Source organism: Prionailurus bengalensis, chromosome B3, assembly GCF_016509475.1.
Source record: "Prionailurus bengalensis isolate Pbe53 chromosome B3, Fcat_Pben_1.1_paternal_pri, whole genome shotgun sequence".
Classification (NCBI taxonomy): domain Eukaryota; kingdom Metazoa; phylum Chordata; class Mammalia; order Carnivora; family Felidae; genus Prionailurus; species Prionailurus bengalensis.
The window spans coordinates 8,703,075-8,721,486 of record NC_057355.1 but is presented as its reverse complement, the minus strand read 5'-3'; the positions used below and the strand labels follow the sequence as shown (position 1 = coordinate 8,721,486).

General features: G+C 34.3%; 1 pseudogene; it reads right to left on the bottom strand.

The window, feature by feature from the left end:
- Positions 1–17,205: 17,205 nt before the first annotated feature.
- On the bottom strand, positions 17,206–17,319 carry LOC122469906 (annotated as a pseudogene).
- Positions 17,320–18,412: the final 1,093 nt, after the last annotated feature.

Below are 18,412 nucleotides of genomic sequence, written 5' to 3'. Positions count from 1 at the left end.
GTTGCTGAGAGGTAGCGGGTTGATAAATAGCACAAGCATCAAACCCAAAGCAGACACTGCACAGAATTCTATCCCTTAGGCAGAAGGGTCAGCTCTGAGTCCAGGGAGTTGGGAACTAAAATGATACCTTCCTTGCACCAGTAACCATGCCTGGATATCTTAAGAGACCTAGGTTTTAGAGCCGTTACTTTACTTTTCATGTTTGCCCTTGTATCTCCCTCTCAGCTTAATTAAAACTAACTCTCAGACTCAATGTGGCCTTTGCCCTAAATCACTTTATCATACTGGGAGGTTACTCTGGACATTTGTCAGTCAAAGACTTTTCCAGTCCCTTCTCTTTCTGTTTGGACTTCAGAAACAATTAGTTTTTCCAGCCCTGTGAGGCCCCCAAATTTCCAGACTCTTTCTATTCCATTCCACTTCATTTCTGCTTGTAAACAGACTGATTCTTTATTGAGCCCACCTCTTTCTTTTCTTTTTAAATTTTTTAAAATGTTTATTTATTTTTGAGAGAGAGAGACAGGGTGCGAGCGGGAGAGGGGCAGAGAGAGGGGGAGACACAGAATCCGAAGCAGGCTCCAGGCTCTGAGCTGTCAGCACAGAGCCCACTGCGGGGCTCGAACCCATGGAATGCGAGATCATGACCTGAACCAAAGTCAGTTGCCTAACTGACTGAGCCACTCAGGTGCCCCAAGCCCACCTCTTCCTTGTAATACCTTCCTAAATCCACAGTAGTAGCTAATGCATCACTAATAGCAACTGTTCTGTTTTCATTGTTAAACATGGATCATCTGATTCTCAAGTACCAGGTTCTTCTTAGCATACTGCTCAACCTTATCCAATGCCATGTACACTAGGTTGTTGTGATGTCAGTGCCCCCTTTTTGGGACCAATATTCACTTTAGTCCAGATAATTAATATTTGCTGTCTCAGCACACCCGCCCTAAAATCCCAGTGTCTTCACAGAATAAAGGATTATTTCTCATTTAATCCAAATCTGATATAGATTTAACAGCTCTCTTGTGTCTTCAAGCTACATTTGTGGAACACATAGTGTTCAAGATCAACATGGTAGGAGAGGAAAAAAAAAACTGTGTCAAAAAGGGCTTCTCAAAATAAAGAGTGAAGGCAAGTATGTTCCAGCATGAAGGATCAGCATTGCAGAGAAAGCATGGTGCCACTTGGGAAATACACAAGGGACTAACTCATCATTCTTGATGATGGAGAGATGTATCCCAAGATATCATTACATTGGACTTCTCTTTGTTCAGGGCTTTGGACATGTGGAGACCACATGGAAATCACAGCTGGACTGAAATATGAAGGGACAGAGATATGCAGTACCTATGTATGTAATCAGAGTATTTTTAACATCTTCATTTTCAGAGATGAATATACGTTCACATTACTTATGAAACAGATCATTTTTCTTTCACTCAACAATCCTGCTTTCAGGAATTGTTCCAAGGGCTATAATTATGAACTACTAGGATAGAGTGATTTGTAAGTTATTGACCAAATGGGGACACTTTTGTGAGTGCAAGGGTATGCTATAAATAATTAGACTGGGACAACAGTGTGAACTGGTTCTATGCTGGATGAATGGGGATGTGTGGTATCATGAAATTTCTATGTAAGCATCATGAAATGTGTCAGGTCACTATTTACAGTGTAAAATTAAATAAATAATAGTGACAAATAGGCAAGTATTATAATTCTCATATGAAACGATGACATTATAAGCAGTAGATAAAATGATGTTATAAATAAAATATGTGAGGAGTGCCTGGATGGCTCAGTTGGTTGAGCGTCTAACTTCGGTTCAGGTCATGATCTTGCGGTTTGTGAGTTCAAGCCCCTCATTGGGCTATGTGCTGACAGCTCAGAGCCTGGACCTGCTTCAGATTCTGTCTCCCTCTCTCTCTGACCCTCTCCCATTGACTCTCTCCCTCTCTCTCTCTGTCTCAAAAATAAATAAACATTAAAAAAACAAATAAATAAAATATGTGATACATGGAAAGAGTTCACAGCATATCAAGATGTGAAAAACATAGTTTAAAAACTTATTCGCATTTATAGTGTGGGGGAAAAGATAGTGAAAAACTCCTACAGTTTATTAAAATTGCTTAACTTAAATGGATGAATGGTAGAATTATATATATATATATATAGAGAGAGAGAGAGAGAGAGAGAGAGAGAGACACGTATATGTATAACATTTTTTCTTCTATATATATAAAATACTTTTTTTTCACTTACACTTTCTAGTTTAATTCATTCTTACCACTCAGCAGGCAAGAGAGTCTGTATTTTAAAAAGTTACATTAGGATCTCACCAAGGTTTTTACAAGTGGATTCAGCTGAAGGGCAGCTCAGAGTCAAAGAATAATAATTCTTCCCAAATGTATAGCACTTTCACGTTAAAGTGCTTTCATGTGCATTATCTGATTTGATCTACTCACCAATAGACAGGTATTATAATTTTCATTTTACACTTTCAGAACCAGAATTTCTGAAAGATTAACTTAATTGCCCAAAGTCAAACAGATATTTTGAGGCAAAGTTGGAATTATTAACTCACATCTGCCAACTCTGAGTTCAAATTTCTTTCAAAGGTAGCTTCTGAGGATCCTTCTGGGTCACTGGTTGTGACCCAAAATTTTATTACAGACAGTGCTAAGGAGCCACTATTTATTTGGTTGGAAGGGACCTCTGGAAAATTTGTCTTAAAACTTCACATGAAGTGATGTGCTTAGCAGACTTGTTCCTGCCTGATCGACAGAAAGTTAAAACACTGAAATTAATAAAAATGCAACCCCCGTTCTCATCGTATGAAGATTTCACCGAGTTTTAGGGATGTAACATTTAGGATTTTCTTTTCCTTCATTGAATTCATTATTTATTATTCAGTCCTCAGGAACTTCCTGAGGAGGTGAGCAGTACTGGACATAAGACTCAAATTTAGCCAGGGGACACCGAAGTAATCAGATCAAACCACAAAGATCTCCCATTGCTGTTTCTGTGGAAATTAAATGCTAAACTTGGGAAGGGTAATAGGGAAAAGTTATGGGGCGAATCCCTAATATATGTTTTCCTTTGCTCATTCTAATGAATAGAAACTCTGTGTCTTCTGACCATGCATATTCTTGAGTTAGAATAGCCACTTAACTTCATACTTAAAAACATTTTTTAAATGTTTATTTATTTTTGAGAGAGAGAGAGAGAGAGAAAGAGAGAGAGACAGAGCATGAGTGGAGGAGGGGCAGAGAGAGGGAGATGCAGAATCCAAAGCAGGATCCGGGCTCTGAGCTGTCAGCACAGAGCCCGACGTGGGGCTCTAACTCAAGAACCATGAGATCATGAGCTGAGCTGAAGTCGGACGCTTAACTGAGCCCCCCAGGTGCCCCATTAACTTCATATTTTAATAATTGTTTTGAATGACCCGAGAACTGAAGGACAGTCATTCACACGTGTATACTTTCTAGTCCTGAAACTGACAACCATGTCTTACAGACCTGGCCTCAGTTTACATCATTATTGTTTAATATTTACTATTCCTTAAAAATTTACATCAGATATTTAATTAATTATTTTCAGTAGATTTTATGTCAGATAATCCAGAGTTCATATTGTTCTGAGAATCAATCATGTGCAGATAAGTTGCAGAAACTGAAAATGGTTGCCTGGCCATGTATTCAGGTAGGAAGGAAGAGGACTTAGCTCATTCCAGGGAAGATTTTTTTTTATTGATTTATTTTAATTTTTTGACGTTTTCTCGTAATTTAATTTGCTGGTGGTAAACAAATAAAATTAGATCTTGTTCTGCCACCTCAAAGGAAGGAAATGTGAATGCAATAGTCAAAAGGGTGTAGACCCCAAGTGAGAGCCACAGTTGAAACCCTCGCTTCACCATTTAGTAAGGTCTAGTTACATTTCTTATTTCATTTCCACCTTAAGAAAGTATCTAACTTGTGAAGTTGTGAGGATCATATGAAATAATGTATACAGAATGTCTGACAAAGAGTAGGCATGTGGTTTTCCCTTGTTTGGTTTTATGTTAAATATAAAGTAATAGATTTGCTCTATCTAATGATAATGGACTTTATGGGAAACATGTAATTATCTGGTTTAGCTTAATTTTTTTTCTTTTTATGAACTACTTACATTATTTTTCCCATTAACAAGATGTTAGTTTTGACCTTTGCCTCAAATGACGAAATAAGGGCTATTACTGCAACATGGAATATACTAGTCTGAGAATAGTGATAGTAACAAGAAGAGAACCAACAGCCATATTATGTGTCATGACTGTAGCTCTTTGAGGTGGGGAAACAGGAGGTCGATTTAGATCAAGTAACACCAAATAGATATCCACAGGATATGTTGTGAGCTATTAATGTGATTAAATAAATGAATAAAGGTGTAGAAAACACCAAAGTAAGTAAAGTATTTTTAATGGCAGATTTGAAAAATAACCATATAGAATTTTTAAAGTCAAAAGTAGTCATTTAAATTTTAATTTAGAAGAAATTTATAGAAGAAAATTTAATTTTAGAAGAAAAATGTAGACGTATCTGAATCAAGAGATGATCAATAAGGAAACAGTTCTAAGGATATTAATATCAGAAAGAAAAATAAATGAAAACTGTGGAAGATAGTTTAAAACCCCCCAAAATTGTCATTTATATCACTCATGAAATGTGTCTGTTCTTTAACTGCTATTTTGGCACATATCGGATTGCATTTCCTGGTCACTTTATGCATGGATTGTATTGCATGATGCACTCTGGCCAATGAGTAATGAATGCATGTGAGGAGTATTTCTTCTCAAGCAAACATGTAATTCCTAGAGTATTCTTTTCTCCTAAATGGTGACAGGGTCCCTTAGCTTGTGACCTGGAGTAACTACCATGAACAGAGTATCTCTGATGAATCTAAAATTAACATATAATATGAACAAGAAATAAATGAGATATGTCTTGGATGGTTTGGACCAGTGAGATTTGGGGCATATTGGTACCAGTAGAATTTAGCTCAAAGATTAACAAACTAACATCTAGGGGCCTTTTGCCTCTTTTTGTAAATAAAATGTCATTGGAACACAGCCAAACTCATTCACTTAGGTACTATCTATGGTTTCTACTGTGCTACAGCAGCACAGTTGAAAAGTTGGTCCACAAAAGCTAAAGTATTTGTTCTTTTAAGAAAATTTTTGCTGTTCTCTGACCTAGCCTTAACTCTCTGATAAAGAAATGAAAGAACAAAACCCATCAAATATCTTGTGAAAGTCTCCGCTGGTGATAATTTAAAAGAAAAGGAAAAGAAATGTCAGAGATGCAGTAAGAGAATTTTCTTAACTTAAAAAATAGATGATAACCCGTTGTGAATTGTGTTTCCCTTTATGATAGAGTATATCACAGCAGACTGGTGTTCCTGTTGGAAAAATTTAGAAAGTCAAGATGATATTTAAATATAAATATAAATAAATAAGGATATGTTTGAAGGCATTAGAGACCTGCCAATAAACAAGACTCAAAGGGCCAAAAGAGCTAGAATCCCAGAAAGAAAGGGATCATAGAGAGTATGTTCAATTCTGTAACTGCTTCATCCTTCAAAGAATCTGCAACTTTCTGGTGACAATTCAGGTATAAGGCCGCTGTTTAGATGTAAAACAACTGGGGAACCTTTTAGAACTATGGGAGCAGAGAGAGCAGATGTGTTTCGAGCTGTCAAATAATCCCGGACCTGGGGGACCATAATTCTGTTGAGGAAGTAGACTCAGGGTGTAACCCCAACATTTTGCTGTTTTCCCAGAAGGAATTTTCAGTATAAAAAAAAATCTATGAGGATAAGTAGCTAAGTAGAAAATCAAAAAGTCAGAAAGTCTTATTTATAAACATCCCTAAGACCTGGTGGACCAAACCAGGGGTGGGTAAGACCAACAATAAGTCAGGACACTTGCAACCCAGAATTAGGTAACCTCCATCTCTGATTGGAATAATTTTATTTGTTGCTATTCAATCCGCCTAATAAGGGAGAAGCTTGCACTGGAGAAAGATAGACCCTGCAGAAACTTGTAAATTTATCATACATGGAAAAAAAACGACCATATGTGATATCTGATATTCAACAAAAAAAGTACAACAGATGAGAAGGAAACGAAGTATAAAACAAGAGCAACAAAAAAATGGAAAGAAATAAAGTAGTGGCTGTATAACAAAATATAACTGCTAATTATGGTGCTTTAAATGGTCCAAACACAGGGAAGAAAAGAAAAGAGAAAGAAACAGAAAGGGTTCAAATACTCTTTAAAAGAAAAAATCATAAAATTGGACTAAAGGAAAACACGTGCTTACAAGACACACTTTTTAAATGTGAGAGCACAAAAAAACTTCAAGTTAATGGATGAAAACCAATATGCCAGTTAAACACGAATTTAAAGCACATTGGCTCAGGGGTATCTGGGTGGCTTAGAAGGTTAAGCATCCGATTCTTGATTTTGGCTCAGGTCATGATCTCATGGTTGTGCGATCCAGTTCCGTTCTGGGCTCCGTGCTGGGCGTGGAGCTTCCTTGGGATTCCCAATCTCTGCTTTTGCCTCCCTACTTCTCTCTCAAAAATAAGTAAACTTAAAAAAAAAGTTGACTTAAATATATTAATAAATTAGACTCTAAGACAAAAGTATTATCAGAGAAAATGAAGGAAATTACATAACCAAAGGGTTAATCTATCCAGGTAATATAAATATTTAAAAATTTTATGTGTCTAATAATATTGTTTTGAAATATATATAGTAAAAATGAAAGACTAAAGTGAGAAATAGAAAAATATTCATTTGCAGTGGGAGATACTAATACATCTTACTCAATAGCTGTCAGAACAAATCAGCCAAAAAACAGCAAGGATATGGGCAATCAAAACAGCAACATTTACAAACCTGAATTAATAGACACAGATCTCTACCCCCAGTGATAACAAAATGCATTGTTTTTTAATTGGACATAGGACATTTATCACAAGTAGTCATATACTGGGCTTTAAAGCAAGCTTAGCAAATTTCAAAGAAATAATTGTATTCAGAGTAAATTTTCTGTTCACAGTGGAATCAAGCTATAAATCAATAACAAAAAGCAAATTCCGCTCTTTGGAAAATAAGATTATCTCCAAATAAGCCAGGGATCAAAGGAATCACACCGAAAATTAGAAAATATTTTGAACTAAATAATAATGAAAATACACCCTATTAAAACATGTGTGATAAACTTAAGTCTCTTAAGTCTACAGGAGAAATAACCATAATTGAATATACTTAGAAAAAAATCCTCAAAAACCAATAACCTCTATTTCAAGAAGATAAGGAAAGAAGAGTAAATTAACCCCAAATTAAATTAAAATAAGGAAATAATAGAAATAAGGCACAGTAGTGGAATCAAAAACAAATATACAACAGAGAATTTGAATACAATCAAATTAAGTTTTGTGAAAAGACTTTCAAGAAAAAGTTACTAATATCAGGAATAGTAAAAGAGATATCACCATAGGTTTTACAAATACAAGAAGGAGGAGGAAGAGAAAGAGGACAGAAAAGAGTTATAATCAAATTTATGCAAATAAAATGGAAAACTTAAACAAAGTTGGTAAATTTCTTGGAGAAAAAAAACACAATTTACCCAAATTAACACCAAGAGAAATTTTTAGGTTGCAAACCATATAACTATCAATAAAGTTGAATGTGAGCACTATAAATTGCTTACAAGAAATCTCTAAGGCAAGCATTTTCCCTGGTGAATTTGTAAAAATATATAAGAAAGAGCATGAAACCTACTGACATATACTCTTTCAGAGAATATTAAATAAAAAGAATCACTTTTCAAACAGTTTCATAAAGCTGGCATAATTCCGTTCAAAAATCTCACAAGGATATTACAGTAATGAAAATTATGCACACACATGCACACAGTAACACATCATGCAAGCTTGAGTTTATTCCAAGTGATCATGTATGTGTTGTTTAACCTTTGATAATCAATTAAGTTTTGCACCATGGTGACAGAGTAAGGAGGAAAATGACAAAACAATCTCAACAGAAACATTTGAGAAAATTCAACACCTACTGATGGCAGTAACAACAAAATCCTCCTAGTAATCTATGATTTACCCAGTAAATTCCATTATCTGAAAAACAGTATCTAAAAAGGAATCGGTAGCAAATATACTTAATGATGGAAATCTTAAAAGCTTCCCCCAGAGATTGAGAGTCAAAATGGAAGCCCCTACCATCACTCTTGAAGGTACTTGTGCTTCAATAGTGCAATAGGCAAAAAACAACAACAACAAAAAAGCGATTCAAAGCATAAGGAATGGAAGGTAGTAACAGAAATTTTGTTTACAGTTGACACAATTATTTATGTAATTTTCAAAATATACAAAATATAAAAACTAATGAGCAAATTTAGTAAGGTTGCTTGATATAAGGCCATGATAAAACATCACTTTTATTTCTATACACAGTAACAAATAAAAAGGAACTAAAATGTTAATAATGACACGTGTTATGATAGAATAAAAAACATCAAATACCTAATAATAATTCTAACGAAAAAAATCTTGAGACTCCTGCTCTGAATATCCATAAAACATATTGAAAAAATTGAAGAAGGATTAAATAGAGTCTTATGTTCATGGGATGGAATAATTGCTCCTGCACAGATATCAACTTTCCCCACATTGGTCTATAGATTCAATGCACTTCCAATCAGAATATCAAAATTTTTGGATAAGGGTAGTTTACATAGTGATTCTAAAGTTTATATGGATATGAAAGGGACAATATCCAAAACAATCTTGAAGAAGAATAGAGCTAGAGAAATTGCAAAACCAGAAAGCAAGACTAATTATAAGGTTATGGAAATTAAGGTAAGAGTTTTTAGAAATAAATCAATGGAACAGAATAGAAAGATCATAGTCAGGTTCATTCAATATGAGTCAAGATGACACTACAGTAGATTAGGGAGAGGATGATAATTTTAATAAACAATGTTGAGTTAACTGATATTCATACATTTTAAAAAAATGTTGACCTTGATCTCACATTAAGCTCTAACATCAATTCCAAGTGTATTGTACATCTAAATGTAAAAGGCAAAACAATAAGGCTCTTAAAAGAAAACATAGAATAAATTAGTAGCCTTGGGGTAGGACAGAAAAGCAGTAACCCAAAGGGAAAACTATTAATAAATTAAACTCCATTAAAATTAAGGAATTGTATTTATTAGAAGAAACCATTCAAGAGTAAAAAGGAAAGTCAGAGTAGGAGAAGATATTTGCAATAGAAAAACCAAACAAAGGATGCAGGCAGAATATATAAAAAGAACTTCAAATAATTAATAACAGGAAGCATAGCTAATCCAATTAAAATTGGACAAAAGACTTGAACAGACAATTCACAAAAGAGGACACCAAAATGATCAGTAAACTTATGAAAATGTACTATGTACTCAACATCATTAATCATCAGAGAAATATAAATAAACCCCACAGTGTAATGGCACCACACATCCACTGAAGAAATAACAAAGAATGACTCTATTGGGTTGAGAGTGGAGTGTGGTGAGTGAAACATCTTGGGTGCACAATTTCAGAAGGTGCTTACTCTTAAATTTGACCAAGTGCAGAGTTTTGCACAAATCTGAAAGTAAGTGCCTCCATAAATTTGGTACTCTAGGTATCTACATCTTAAGGAGTACCCTCTTAGGTTCATTCAAGAAGCCACAGTACAGAACTCCATGAAAATGAGCACTGTCTTCAATTTTCTTCCCTAGTTGATTCACCCTACTCATGGCCCTCATGTTCAATATTGCTGAGGACAGAAGCTATGTAAGTATTAATTGGCACAACCACCTTGATAAACGTTTTGATATATTTACTTAAGATTCATATCCACATACCCTATGATACAGCTGTCCTAATCTTAGTTATACACTCAAGACAAATGAATGCATATATTTGTCAAAAGTCAAGTTTGAGATAGCTCATGAGAACAAATTCCTACATTGCCCCCAGAGAAAACAATTCTAACATTAATCAAAAGAAGAATCTGTAAATACATTTAGGTATAATAATTCAATGGAATAGTATAAAGCAAAAAGAAGACTTAACAATGTCAATTATACATACATGGATAATCTCACAAATAGAATTTTCAACTGAAAGCAGAAGAACACACAAGATCATATTAATGAATTTATAGTAATATTAACAGAAGATAAAACTTATCTATGCAATCAGAAGTCAGAGAAGTGGTCTTAGAGAAAAGGCACTACAGAGAAGAACTTCCACAATGCCAGGGATATCACACATCTTGATGTGAAACTCCTGAAAATTTTGGAAATTTATTCAGCTATGCATTGATTATTTGGGCAATTTTTGTCTGTTGGTCTTTGCAAGTCTATCAATTTGTCTTCCTATAGTTTGAAACTCTATTATCAGGTTCGTACAAGTTTAGGATAGGCAGGGGCACCTGGGTGGCTCAGTCGAATATGTGTCTTGATTTCAACTTGGGTCATGATCTCATGGTTCCTGGGATTGAGAACTTTGTGGGGCTCTGAGATAACAGTGCAGAGCCTGCTTGGGATTCTCTCTCTCCCTCTCCCTCTGTCCCTCCCCGATTAGCATGCACATGCGCTCTCTCTCTCTCTCTCTCAAAATAAATAAATAAACATTTTTTAAAAGTTTAGGATAGGCATATCATCATCATGGACATTTTATCATTATGAAATAACCCTATGTATTTATGGAACCATTCTTTGCTCTGAAACTAAAATCGATACTCCTGTTTTCTTTTTTTTCTTTTCTTTTCTTTTTTTCTTTCTTTTCAAGTTTATTTATTTATTTTGGGTGAGAGACAGAGTGAGCAAGGAAGGGGCAGAGAGAGAGGAGAGAGAATCCCAAGTAGGTTCCATGCTCAGCACAGAGCCTGATCTGGTGCTCAAACTCATGAACTGCAAGATCATGATATGAGCCAAAATCAAGAGTTGGACACTTAACCAACTGAGCCACCCAGTCGCCCTGTACCTGTTTTCTTTCGATTAGTGTTAGTTTGGTATATCTTTTCCCATCCTCTTATTTTCAACCTATGTGCTTCTTTATATTTAAAGTCTGTTCCTTGCAGGCAGCGTATATTAGGATTTTGATATGCTATCCAATCTAACAATCTCTACTTTTTAATTGATTGGATGCTTACATTTATTTTATTTTATTTATTTTATTTTTTTAATGTTTATTTTTGAGAGAGAGAGATACAGAGTGTGAGCAGGGGAGAGGCAGAGAGAGGGGGAGGTAGAACCTGAAGCAGGCTCCAGGCTCTGAGCTATCAGCACAAAACCCGATGCAGGGCTTGAACTCACAAACCATGAGATTATGATCTGAGCTGAAGTCAGACACCTAACCAACTGAGCCACCCAGATACCCCTAAATGTTTACATTTAATGTGGTTATTGGTAAGGTCAAGTTTTGAACTACTGTCTTGCTTTTTTTCTCTATGTCTCATTTGTTACTTATTCCGCATTTTATTTTTTTTCCTTTTTTGGATTAATTGAAGATTACTTTATGTTTTCATTATATCTCTTTTTTTACTTATTAGTCAATTACATCTAATATCAACTTCTTACTTATTAGTTTTATTATTTTAGTCATGCTTTAGGGTTTACATATCTTGATTTATCGGAGTCTAAACTCTACTATGTAAATTCCCATATGGGTACAAGAAACAAAAATATACTTCCATTCCTCTTCTCTTGGTCTTTATACTATTGCTGTCATATATTTACTGCTACATATTTTTTAAATCCTGCAATCCTGTTATGATTTTTGCTTGCAGATTTATACAAATTTCGCACATATGGTTTACTCCAGTGAAAATCTCACTAAAAATGACAGAAACTTTCAATATCACAATTCAGTATCTAAATTTAAAGTATATTTTGTTAAATATCCATGGTACTTATATAAATTTTTTAAAAAAATCCTAAACACAATGCAAAAATGCTTATAAATGAACCACAGAATCGTGATGAAAATCCTACAGGTTAAAAATGAATGGATTGTTTAAAAAAAAAGGCTGTAAAAGAAAATCTATAGTTCTAACTACCCTAAGCAGAAAACAAATATGTTTAGAAACAAAGAAAGTAATTCTTCAATTTAACATGTGAGAAGTAGAAATGAGTAAACCCAAATCAAGAAGCAGACAAAGAAAAGAAGAAGAAGCAGCAGAAATGGATGAAAACCATAATGAAAAAATAAGGGAAGAAAAAATAAAGATTGAAAAGAAAACAAATTGTTGGTTCCTAAAAAAACAAGATAAATAAGCCTCTGACAAGCATGATTTTAAAAAAGAGAGATGAAAATAAATCCTGACTGTGACCTAGATATAATGACAAAATTTACAGACATTTTTACCATGTTGAAAAGGTATGAAATACACATAATTAGGTGTATAAAATTATATGAAATGAATTAATTTTACAAAATATATAAACAATCAGATTTGAGGAAAAATGTAAAAATCAATTAGACTGTATTTTTAATATATTGAAATGGAATTACAAATCTTTGCTCGATACTAAAACAAGTAAAAAATTTGTAATTCAATAATTTACATGTTTTTGTGGGCATGGAGAAACATGTAGTCTCAAGTATTTCTGATGGAAGTGAGACTTGCAGCTATGGCTTTAGAAGAGAGAGAGAAAAAGAGAGAGAAAGATTTTGCAGAATTATTTCATATGATTGTGTGGGGAGCAAAGCCTATAGCCATGGGGCAAGCCAGCAGCACGGAGATTCAGGTGAGAGTTGAGCCTGCTGGAAACTCAGGCAGAATTTCTGTATTGACGTCTGGAGGCATAATCCTTTCTTTTCTTTCTTCTTTGGCAAAACTCAATCTTTGCTCTGTAATTGATTGCATGAGGCCTACCTACATCCACATTTTAGAGGCTAATCTACTTTACTTGAAGCCACCTGATTTTATTTTATCTTATTTTCTTTTATCTTATCTTATTTTGTCTTGTTTTATTTTATCTTATTGAAGTATGTTAGTTTCAGGTGTACAACATAACGATTTGACAAGCCTACATGTTATGCTATGCTCAACACAAGTGGAGCTACCATATGTCCCTGTGCATCACTATTACACTACCACCAACTGTATTCCCTGTGCTACACTTCTTATTCCCTTGACTTATTTATTCCAAAACTGGAAGCCTGTACCTCCCACTCCTCTTCATCCATTTCGCCCATTCCCCACTCCCCTCCTCTCTGGCAGCCATATATTTCTTCTGTATATTTTTTTGTTTCTGCTTTTTGTTTGTTTATTCCTTTTTTTTTTTTTTTTTTAGATTCCACACAGTAGTCAAATTATTTGGAGTCTGTCTTTGTCTGACTTGTTTCACTTAGAATAATACCCTCTAAGTCCATTCATGTTGTAATGAAAGGCAAGATCTCATTCTTTTTTACGGCTGAATAATATTCAATTGCATATACATATATGCCACATATTCTTTATCCATTAGTCTATGAATGGACACTTGGATTGCTGCCATATCTTGGTGATTATAAATAATACTGCAATAAACATAGAGGCAAATATATCTTTTCAAATTAGTATGTTTGTTTTCTTTGGTAGTGGAACCTACTTTTTAAAAATTTTTTAATTTAAAATTTAATTTAAATTTAATTAATTTAAAAAATCTTTTAATTAAAAAAAAATTTTAATTACAAAAAATATTAAGGAAGCACCATACTGTTTTCCACAGAGACTGTACCAATTTACATTCCCACCAACAGTGCACAAGGGTTCCTTTTTCTCCACATCCTTACCAACACCTACCTATTTCTTCTCTTTTTGATACTATCCATTCTGACAGGTGTGGGGTGATACCTCATAGTAGTTTTAATTTGCATTTCCCTGAGGATTAGTGATATTGAGCTAATAGACATGAAAATGTCTATTAGCCATCTGCATGTCTTATTTGGAACAATGTCTATTCAAGTCCTCTTCTCACTATTAATCAGATTATTTGTTTTGTACATGTGTGTTGGATTAAGTTCTTTATATATTTTGGCTATTAACCTCTTATTAGGTATATTATTTGCAAATATCCTCTCCCATTTAGTAGTTTGCCTTTTCTTTTGTTGATGTTTCCTTTGCTGTGGCAAAGCTTTTTATTTTGGTGTAGTCCCAATAGTTTATTTTGCTTTTGTTTCCCTTGTCTGAGGAGACATATCTAAAAAAATGTTGCTGAGACCAATGTCAAAGAGATTACTGCCTATGCTTTCTTCAAGGAGCTGTATGATTTCAGGTCTCATATTTAGGTTTCCATGCATTTTCAGTTTATTTTTGAAAACGGTATAAGAAAGTGCTTCAGTTTCATTCTTTTGCATGGAGCTGGCCAGTTTTCCCAGCACCATTTTTTGAAGACTGTCTTTTCCCCATTATATATTCTTTTATCATATATTCTTAGCTCCTTTGTCATAGATAAAGCCAACTGCTTTTAAATGTTAGTCACATCTACAAAACACCCTTATAGCAAACATTCACCCTAATGTTTGACTAAACAACTGATCACCATTATCTAGCCAAGTCAACACTTAAAATTAACCATCACATACGTCAGAGATGAATTACTATTTAGCAATCATAAGTAATGAATTACAAAAGAGATCCTCTTTCTCCACATCCTTGCCAACATCTGTTGTTGCCTGAGTTGTTAATGTTAGCCATTCTGACAGGTGTAAGGTGGTATCTTATTGTGGTTTTGATTTGTATTTCCCTGATGATGAGTGATATTGGGCATTTCTTCATGTGTCGGTTGGCCATCTGAATGTCTTCTGTGGAGAAGTGTCTATTTGTGTCTTTTGCCCATTTTTTCACTGGATTATTTGTTTTTTGGGTGTTGACTTTGATAAGTTCTTTGTAGATTTTGGATACTAACCCTTTATCTGATATGTTATTTGCAAATATCTTCTCCCATTCTGTCGGTTGCCTTTTAGTTTTGCTGATTGTTTCCTTCACAGTGCAGAAGCTTTTTATTTTGATGAGGTCCCAGTAGTTCATTTTTGCTTGTTTCCCTTGCCTCCAGAGACGTGTTGAGTAAGAAGTTGGTGCGGGCAAGATCAAAGAGGTTTTGCCTGCTTTCTCCTTGAGGATTTTGATGGCTTTCTGTCTTACATTGAGGTCTTTCATCCATTTTGAGTTTATTTTTGTGTGTGGTGTAAGAAAGTGGTCCAGTTTCATTCTTCTGCATGTCGCTGTCCAGTTTCCCCAGCACCACTTGCTGAAGAGACTGTCTTTATTCCATTGGATATTTGCAAGCTGGTGCAGCCACTCTGGAAAACAGTATGGAGGTTCCTCAAAAAAACTAAAAATAGAACTACCCTATGGCCCAGCAATTGCACTACTAGCCATTTATCCAAGGGATACAGGTGTGCTGTTTTGAAGGGACACATGCACCCCCATGTTTATAGAAGCACTATCAACAATAGCCAAAGTATGGAAAGAGCCCAAATGCCCATCGATGGATGAATGGATAAAGAAAATGTAGTGTATACATATAATGGAGTATTAGTTGGCAATCAAAAAGAATGAAATCTTGCCATCTGCAACTACGTGGATGGAACTGGAGGGTATTACGCTAAGTAAAATTAGTCAGTCAGAGAAAGACAAAAATCATATGACTTCACTCATATGAGGACTTTAATAGACAAAACAGATGAACATAAGGGAAAGGAAACAAAAATAATATAAAAACAGGGAGGGGGACAAAACAGAAGAGATTCATAAATATGGAGAACAAACTGAGGGTTGCTGGAGGGATTGTGGGAAGGGGGGTGGGCTAAATGAGTAAGGGGCACTAAGAATCTACTCCTGAAATCATTGCTTCACTATAGGCTAACTAATTTGGATGTAAATTAAAAAAAATAAAAAATAAAAAAATAAGTAATGAACTACATTTTCAAAGAGCAATATAATGGTATCTCAAAAATATTAGTAAAGTAAATAAGAAACTGAATGGGATGACTATGTAAGTACAACACATGCAATTTACTACACACACACACATATATATGTATATATATACACACACACACACACATACATAAAACAGAGTAGCATAGATTGTTCAAAATGTAGTGGACATCTAGGTGGGAGTGTGCAAAGGTGATGAAGCACAAAAAGAAAAAAAAATACACGAAACACTAGAGGTGCCTTGCATGATCTGAATGTAAGAGCATCCATTCATTAGGGACTGAGGAGTATGATTAACTCAGTTCTGTGCACGTGAGATAGAGAATCAAGTGTAATATCTTAATTGAACACAATTAAACTATTTTTAAAGTTCATATTGAATATTCTATGGCACTTTGAGATTAAAGGACATTTACTGAAGCTGGGAAGTGTACCTACTAAAATCCTACAGAAAATGTCTCTCTTTAAGATGGACGTCAACCATCACCTCTGTCATCACATGGTCATGAGGGACACAGCACTAACACAGAACAAGAAAATAAATACAATATATGATGTTGGAAGAAAGTTAAAAACGCCTCATTATTCTCAGGTGATAGATGAATGTCTACAAAGAAAATGTAGGAAAATCTACACAAAAATATTTAGATAGACTAGAAAATTTCAGCAAGGTTATTGAAGGTTTTTTTTTAAGTAATCTCTACACCCAAAGTGGGTCTTGAACTCATAACCTTGAGATCAAGAGCCACATGCTCCACTGACTGAGCCAGCCAGGTGCTATTAATATGTGATATGTTATAAAACACCAATATATAAAATTAATAACATGCCTATATAGCAGTAGCAAACAACACGTAATTTCTAAAATTGCAGCAAAAGGAAATCAGGTGTTAGTCCTGTAATATATCTAACAAAAATATAAATGATCTTTCAGAGTAAAAATATAAATTTTAATTAAAGGACCTTTAAAGAGACCAAAAAAAAGCATAGATCTATACTGTACTAAAAAGGAAGAATCAATATAATAAAACTGTCAATTGTTGTCATAGTAATCGATTAGCTAAACACAAACTGATTAAAATCTGAAAAGGGTTTCTCTTGAGAAACTAATTCTAAAATCCATAAAAATGAATTAAAAAAAACACATCCAGTGTACTTCTGGGGGAAAAACAAAAGGTTAAGAGGCAGTGGGGTAGGTGATACTTAAATTTTCAAGTAAATATGATGACAAATCTCTCAACTTATTAAACTGATAAGAACAGATACCACACTTGATCTTAGCCAAAAGGCCGAGAAGCGATTAAATCTCTCAACTTATGTAGTCACTTCAGAGTTTCTTAACATTAGTACTACTGGCATTTGGACCAGATCGTTCCTTGTTGTGAGGAACTGCTCTGTGCATTGCAGGATGTTTAGTAGCATCCTTGGCTTCTACTTCCACAGTTGTGACAATCAAAAGTGTCTGCAGACTTTGCCACATGTCCCCTTCTGGGAAAATTGCCCTGATTGAGCACCACTGCGTTAAAATAATTAAAATCATTCGATATTGGCATTGGTGTAGACAGACAGACTCATTACAGAGAGGAAAGAAACAAGAATCAGATGTACATGGGGATCTGGCATATATAGCAGTGCTATTACAAATTCAAGGGGAAAGCTTCAACAGAGGATTCTCTGATAATTAGCTACTTATGGAAACTGATAAGTCAAATAGATGTCTTATATCATACAAAAAAAAATAAATCTCTGATTAATTAAAGAACTAAGTGTGAAGATCTGAATGCAAAATTAAAGCAGTATCCAACCTTTTACTAGCATTTTCATTTGTATCAATCAGTCCTAGAACAACTTCACACATATATTCAAGGAGATATTTCAGATACTTATTTTGCCCCAGTTTGTACCAGCAAAAACATGCATTGGGAACAATTTTACTATCTCTCATTAAGATAAATACACTTTATTTTTAATTTAATGGAATACTATGTATCTGTTTAAATGAATTAGCTAGATCTAAAACTATCAGCAATTTTGGAGTAAACCTCCAAAAAAAAGAGTAATACCAAGAGAAAAAAGCAAATTGTAAACTGATACTTACAGTAAGATATCATACATTTAAAATGTGAAAACAATAAAACACTATAGAATAGTATATATTTTATAGTAGCCTACACATATATTAATAGATGGAACACCAGGAGGAAAAAATTATATTTCTGAGAAGCAGGGGAGGACAGACAGAGGGATGATGTGGGATTTTAATTACAGATTTAAATAAATCTGTAATTAGAAAATGTTCTAAAGGAAATGTGGCACAATTTTAATATTTGTTAACGTTTGATCATCAAACATAAAACTATGTTATATACAGATGATAGATAGATAGATAGCTAT